This window comes from Haliotis asinina, chromosome 11 (genome assembly GCF_037392515.1).
Source record: "Haliotis asinina isolate JCU_RB_2024 chromosome 11, JCU_Hal_asi_v2, whole genome shotgun sequence".
Taxonomy (NCBI): Eukaryota; Metazoa; Mollusca; class Gastropoda; order Lepetellida; family Haliotidae; genus Haliotis; species Haliotis asinina.
The window spans coordinates 42,294,863-42,302,955 of record NC_090290.1 but is presented as its reverse complement, the minus strand read 5'-3'; the positions used below and the strand labels follow the sequence as shown (position 1 = coordinate 42,302,955).

At 38.5% G+C, this 8,093-nt stretch overlaps 1 pseudogene; it reads left to right on the top strand.

The window, feature by feature from the left end:
- The first annotated feature begins 5,355 nt into the window (after positions 1–5,355).
- Positions 5,356–7,159, top strand: LOC137255444 (uncharacterized protein KIAA1958-like; annotated as a pseudogene).
- Positions 7,160–8,093: the final 934 nt, after the last annotated feature.

The window sequence follows — 8,093 nt, the reverse complement described above, 5'->3', positions numbered from 1 at the left end:
TATCATATCATCTTCAGTGTCTGAATGTCTGAACTCCAATTCAGTGAACAGTTTCGGTACAGACTGTCAAGACAGAGTCTGTTTCACAGTCCCTGAATCCCTGAATATTTTCCATACAGTCTAGCCCTCCTTGCAAAGCTAATGCCCCAAATGAAACAAGTCTAGATTTCTCCAGGTTGAGGAATCTCTGGTCTCACTGAGGATCCCTTTTTAAATTTAAATGGGTTGAGTATACTCAATTCTGTGCCAGCGTTTTGCCACGAACAGTTCACGAACAGACAACGCTCTGTTTTCCAGCTCTCTGACAACCCCATCTATGTTCTGTGAGCACTTTCTTTGTTGACATGACTCACGACGCTTTTCTTCCGAACAACTAGTCTCATTTAGTTGCTTTCTCTTCTTGCGCAGCACTGTCATATTTATGCCAACTTAACCTTGGGTACACCTTCTGTCAGCACTCGCGGTGAACACTTAAGCACATGATGTGACAACTTTTTAGCACATTTGGTATAGGAAGAAAGTGTGAACAGGTCCAATAGTACATCCGGTGAACACTTTCTACAGGCACACCGTGTGAAGACTTTCTTTAAGCACACAGTATCAACGCTTTCTTTCAGTGCTTATTATGTGAATTTACTATCAGCGATTTTGACAGCACGACAGGTCTCTTTCTTAGCCTTCTATCAGAGCACTGTCACAGTGTGAACAACGTGTTGACATGACTCACCACTCTCCGGTTTGAATTAGCTGATTTCACCTTTTGTAACATTTTTTGTCCTGTATGTCTTGACCAGAGGAAATTCTATATGAAATCAATTTCAACCTTTCCGTCAGAAAAGAAACAAAGTATTACGTGCAGAGTCTGTATGTTGCTTTGCTTCTGCATTGTTAAATCTCATCTCTCGATTATTTAGTATATATAATTAATTCAACTTTCCAACATGTCCCAGTTAGGAATCAAATTCCAAATTGGACTGGTACTTAGCACTCTGACAAGGGAAGTGCTCCAAATAGATCAGATTACAACTGCCAACTGCCAATCAAACTTCGTGTTACTTTCACCTTCCCTACAACAATCTTTCAGTAAAGTGATACAGCACAATGTTGAATAATGAAACAAGCTCTTGTTGCGGTATGCTGGGTTTAAATGCAACATAAGCTGTTGTGATTGAGTCTGATGAAGTTGCCTAGGAAACAACACCTAATTACTCTGGTAAGCAGTTAGGAACGGAAGAGATTTTGAAGATACAATTTAGTGAAAAGTCCCAACTCTCATATCTGTTACTGAAACACTGTAATCTCGAAATCGAGGACTAAACCTAAGGCATAAAACCTGAGAGGAATGTTCTCGCTCGACAAGGTATAAAATCTGACACACATCAAATGGAAATAATATGCTTGAAGTCAGCTAATTCGTGATACCGGATACAAGGAAAAGTGATAAAATACATGTAGTCTTAAGTGGTAGGGCATGTTATATGGCATAAGGAAGAATGGATAAAAGTGTGAAAAGGAAGTAGGTGCTTCTCTGCTTTTACAAAATATGGTTGTTTACAGATAAGGTGGGGTTCGTCAACAAGGAGATAATTTGGTAGCGGTCTGAACCACTTATTTCTCTATTTTATCACAAAACGAAAAATGATCCCTCCTCGAATGCCAAAGAAACTATGGATGAATTACAATTTTCTACAGAGTAAATTGGTTTGTAATATATTGGTGTGCCCATGATTAAACCTGTTTTACTGTGCTAATACTCCACCAGAATAAACTGGCCTGTATTTGGTAGTGTTCCCAATGGTACAGTGTCCATACGGTCTGAACCACTTACTTCTCTATTATATTCTATAAGGAAAAATGATCCCTCCTCAAATACCAAAGGAACGTTAACTATGGATGAATATGACAATTTCCGCAGAAGAAACTGGCTTGTGATACATCCATGATTAAACCTGCTTTACTGTGCTCACGGTAAATTCCTAACTGTAACAGAATTGGGGCTCGTCCGGGGTAGACGTCCTTTGACATTTGAGACCATTTGTGAAACTTATTTCAGTTAAAACTTGATGCCAAACCTGCAATGAGGAAATTTCACATTCGAAAATTGTGTTGAATCATTATAGCGATGAGAAACTTGAAATTCAGTTACAAATTCAAAAAGAAGAAAATAGAAAACAAGCAGAACTGAAAAGAATTCAAACAGAAAAAGAAAAAGAGATAGAAATGAAAAAGTTTGAGAAGGAAAGAGAAAAAGAAGAAAGTGAATTGAAAAGATGGAGAAAGAAATAGCGAGAGAAATAGAACTGAAAAAATGGCAAATGACAGAGAAATTAAGTTGAAAAAACTTGAAAACCCTCCTCAGCCCTTACATTCTTCCTCATTTGATATTGCAAGGCATGTCAGGCTTGTACCCCCTTTCAATGAGTAAGAAGTAGACAAATATTTTCTACATTTTGAGAAAGTTGCTGAAAATCTCAAGTGACCTAGGGAGGCATGGACTATGTTACTGCAAACGTTTTTGAAGGGTAAAGCTCAGGATGCTTATTCAGCTTTGTCAGTACAACAAAACTCAGATTATGATCTTGTGAAGAATACACTTTCGAAAGCTTATGAGTTAGTGCCTGAGGCTTATCGTCAGAAATTCAGAAATGCTCACAAAAGGGACAATGAGACTTTTGTAGAGTTTGTTAGAGAAAAGGAAACAGACAGTTAGTGTTGGTGGAAGATTTCAAGCAGAGTGTTCATGCTGACCTTAAGACTTATTTGGTTGAACAAAAGGTTGATGACTTACATAAGGTAGCAATATTGGCAGATGATTATTGTTTGACTCACAAAAGCTCTTTTAAGTCTCCGGGTAATACAAAGTTTTCTGGCCAAAAGGGTATTTTTCCCTCTCGTGCAGTGACTCGTTCAATGTCGAAAGGCATTTCTTCCAAGACATCTTTGCCGAATGATACCATTTATGATTTGTCAGGTACATTCATGGATCATTCTTTGTGTGGGGTGGAGACGGATGACTTATCTTCAAAGAGTAGTAGCTCTTAGGACTTCTTGATAAATCAGAGTTTGCCAGGTGGTGAACACATTCTTTCCAGAGAGCAGCGATTTAATGCACAGGGTGAGGATGTTGAAGTGCAGAAGCTGTCTAGTAAGGCTGTTTCTTATGAGGAGGTTAGCAAGGTTCCAGTTTGTTATTACTACAAGGATGGTGTTTTGATGAGGAAATATAGGTCGCCGGATGTTCCTGAGGAGGATGAATGGAAATTGTACCATCAAATTGTGGCACCGAAATTATATCGAAAACATGTACTTTCATTGACACATGAAAGTCCCATGGCAGGTCATTTGGGTGTAAACAAGACTTGTGAGAAAATTTTGGCACATTTCTTTTGGCCCAGTCTGAGACATGATGTGGCTGAATTTTGCAAGACCTGTCATGTATGCCAAATTGTTGGAAAATCAAATCAGAAAATTCCTACCGCTCCCTTGAAACCTATACCGGCTTTTGAGGAACCTTTCAGTAGAGTTATTGTTGATTGCGTTGGTCCACTACCTAAGACTAAGTCTGGTAATCAGTATTTACTCACAATTGTGTGTGCTTCTACCAGATTTCCCGAAGCAATTCAGCTTCGTAGGATTGTTGCTCCTGTCAAGACTTTGATCAAGTTTTCACCTTAGTTGGTTTGCCAGATGTTGTTCAGTCTGATCAGGGCTCAAATGTTATGTCTAAGGTGTTTCAACAAGCTATGTACCAGTTAGGTATTAAGCAAGTTAAGTCTAGTGCTTATCATCCAGAGTCACATGCAGCTTTAGAAAGGTTTCAACACACTTTGAAAAATACGATCAAGACTTATTGTTTTGAGACAGAGACAGGTGGGGATGAGGGTGTTCATTTGCTGTTGTTTGCTGTCAGAGAGTCAGTTCAGGAAGGTTTAGGGTTTAGCCCCTTTGAAATTGTATTTGGTCACAGTGTGCGTGGGCCACTAAAACACTTAAAAGAACAATGGCTCAATGACCGACCTGAGATCAATCTCTTAGACTATGTGTCTACATTTAGGGACAGACTATCAAAAGCAAAAGAGTTGGCCAGAAAGAACTTGAAAGTTTCACAAGAAAAAATAAAGCTTAACTATGACAGAAAGTCAAAAGAGATAAATTTCACTTGTGGTGGGAAAGTGTTAGTTTTGCTTCCTACACCTGGTTAGCCACTGAGAGCAAGATATCAAGGTCCATATGTTGTTGACAAAAAGGTTAGCGACACAGACTATGTCGTCTTGATGCCTGGTCGTCGTAAACAAAAGAGATTGTGTCATGTCAACATGATTAAGAAATATCACGACAGGTTAGAAACCAAACATGTCAATTGTATTGCCACACTCTCCCCAGTTACTGATTGTACTGAAGACAATTGTGAAAATGGTGACCACACTGATGATGCCGTATGTATGTATGTATCTGTATTTTGTCATAATAATTCTGCAAGGAGTTTCTCATATTACTCATAGTATGACATGTTATGTTGTTATGTTATTATCGCTATGATTGTAACAGAAAGTTTCTGTGAAACTTTCTTTTCCTCAAAGGGGAGAGTGTTACGAGTGTGTATTTTCTGTATATCTTGTTATTAATTCACATTTCGTATAATCGATGATCCGCATTTTTAGGGTTTTGGCAGCAGGCTTGTCCGGGAATTATCTGCCCTTGACTTCCTGTTTGTATACTTCCGGGAGGTTATTCTTGGGCATTCTATGGTGTTGGCGATGACCGTAGGTGCTGGTACTTTCGGAAAACGATTGAAAGTATATATAAAGGGTAGTTGCCGTGTTGTGTGGGGGACACAGAGACACACATTCACATTCATTCACTGGAGTTACATTGCCACCGCTTTATCCGTCAAGGCCTGATCTACTTCTGTCAGACCGCTCACTGTGTTCATTCTGCAGGACTGTTTCTCTCTCACACTAAGACTTTGGTGAGTTTGACATTCTGTATTTATTATATTTTTATGAGTGAAATACAGTAAATACTGATGAAAATATAAATGATATTTACACTGAGTAGAATAACATGTTATTTCACTGAGTAGAATATCACTTTTGCTTGGAACTACTTTCTGATTAAAGAGTTACCTCCCCTACCACAGAGTTGTGTCCCTTTGTTCGTCTGCTAGAAACATGGCTGAATTGGACATAAGCAAATTGCTTGACATTACAGAGGAAGAAATTGCAGAAGTAGTTGAGGGTATTGACTTTAATGTATTACAAGAAGGCAGAGAAGGTAACAAAAGATTTTCTTCAGTCACTTGTTCCTTGATGAGCAAGAGAATGTGAATACAAAAAAAACAACAGAGATTGATGTCAAAGTATTTTGCCAGTACTTGGTTTCAGTGGGAGATTTCAGATTACCAGAGGAGATACCAGCATCCAAGCTGAATGAATACATCTGTTCCTTCCTGATGGCAGTTCGGAAGCGTGATGGCGGCGAATATGAGCTCTCAACCCTCAGATCCTACCTTTCATCATTGGACCGGTACATGAAAAAGAAAGAAACTGGCATAAACATTCTAAAAGATGATACTTTTGAAAAGGCAAGAAAAACACTGAAAGCTAAACAAAAACACCTAAAATCAATGGGAAAGGGGAACAAACCTCATGCTGCAGAACCACTAACCACTAGCAACATTGAGGAGATGTACCAGGTCCAAACTCTAGGTTGTTCAAATCCCACTGCCCTACAGAATTCTATGTGGATGATTTGTACTGTTCAATTTGGCATGCGTACAGGTAGAGAGACCCATAATCTGAGATGGGGAGATGTGAAGCTCTTTAGAGAAGAAGGAGCAGAATATCTCATTTACACACAGGAACGGCAAACAAAAACCAGAACGGGTGAAAATCCTCGTGATATCCGCATTGTAAAACCTAGAGCATACTCAACTGATGGCAGTGACTCCGACCCTGTTGTACAATACCAATTATTTTCGGCAAAGAGACCCCTTGGCTGGTCAGAACCAGATAGTCCATTCTTTCTTGCCGTGAATACCAACTACCATTAAGGTACACCGTGGTACAAAAATGTCCACTAGGGATCAATTCTTTGTACAAGATAATGAAGACAATGACTGAAGGGACAACAATGAAAGAAAACAAAACAATAACTCCTTACAGGTTAGATATTAAATTCTAAACATAAATTCATAAAATTGATCACTTTCTAATTTTTAATACAAATGTGCTAGTCACCAATGATGCTAATAAGTTTATAATTATCCCATTCAGTGTAGATCTATCACCATTCTCCAATCAATCAAATTTATATCATGGTTTTACCTTTTCTAGTGCCAGAAAACACCTGATGCAGACTCTCACAGATGAAGGGCTCCCTGCCAACCAGATAATCCAAGTATCAGGTACTGTGGATGGAAATGTTAAAGTATATAGATTATATGCAATGTGAAATTATGGTGGTAACTTGATAACTAAAATAACTAAAATAACCAGCTGAAATAAATACTATTATAAATGTCAAGCATAAGCATTGTGTCATGTATTGTGTAGCATTGTAAAATATGCATTGTATATTTAGAATTTGTTATTATTTACATGTCCAGAATATTTCTGATTCTGTTTAATAGCCCTAATAAAAAAAAAAATTCAACCATTTTCAACACAACAAAAAAACCCAACTATTTTCTTGTGAATAGCTAGGATTATTTTCACTTTCAGGGCACCGGAATGTCAACTCAATAAACAACTACTCAAAGTTAAATCCTGATCAGCAAAAAAACATGTCTCATCTCCTGTCCAAGAAATCTTCCACTGCTACTTGTGCAACTGCCACATCAGCTGACAAGGGTGACGTGATCGTCCCACCCGTCCAGTCCGGTATCTGTCAAAAACTGCCAGGGCTCCAAACGCCGCCTGTCCTCGCTACGTTTTCCTCCGAAACGCGGTCACGACACCAGTTGCCAACCTTTTCCAGTATATTCTCTGGAAATAACATTTATGGCAACATTATCATTAGTGCAGATATGCTCCGGCCATCGGCTACACAATCAGCTGATGCAGTATCCCTCTCGCAGTCGACAGTGCGTGTTGGGCTGGAGGTCGTTGCATCCAGTGTGAACAATATGACATCAGACAAAAGTGACATGCTTCAATAAACATGATGAACATACCTAGGGGGATAATTGCCTGAAGTCCGTATGCTACGTCCACTGTTTGTTACTTCAAAGTTGTTATTTTGATGCTTTTCTCGGACTGATTCCTCGCTTCGTGTTCAATCAAACAATGGCGGCTCTGCAAGTTTGTGTATATTAATACGCGCACTGATTGCATCTCCAGACAAATACTGACGTGTATGTTTTATTAAAGTTATACATTTACTGTTTATGTGACTTTGTTTTTCACAAAGTATGACTACAAAAAGGAGAAACATGGCATGAATTATTCTATCATAATTTTTTTTCAGCGAACTATTTGGTGTGGGTGCGCAGGGACTAGATTGTAGTTAGGTTGCGTAACAAAATGCAGACTTACTTGATGTCTCGATCATTTAAAAACAATGATGAAAATATAATAAATAGAATATTAACTGCGCCACTCGTGAACGTATCAGCCTTGTCAGACCACTCGATGAAATATACATGTTATTTGACAACATTAACAAAACATCCTCTATATTTTGTGACCCATTGCCTTAGATTTTGCCGCATTTGTATTGTATTTGAAATCTGTGTTGTGAAATTGACTTGTGACTTTGTATTTGAATTTGAATGTTTCAGACTTGTCTTTGTTCTGTTTTGCTGGTTCACAGGGGATTTCTTACATTGTTTGTCACGCTAAATTCTTAACCGTAACACAGTGATGCCCCATAACGAAAGGTATCTTTTCATAATAAGGGTTATATGTGTTGTATACATCACGTAAAGGGAACTGTCTTTGCAAGTGCCAAATATCCTGTATATTGTAAAATAGCCTGCATTTGATGAACTCGCCGGTATTTTACACAATCCCCGACAAACAACTGATCCGATTTTGGTAATTGGCACTGACAACATAAAGCAGCTAATACCATTGCTATTTCAGTGTTGCCTC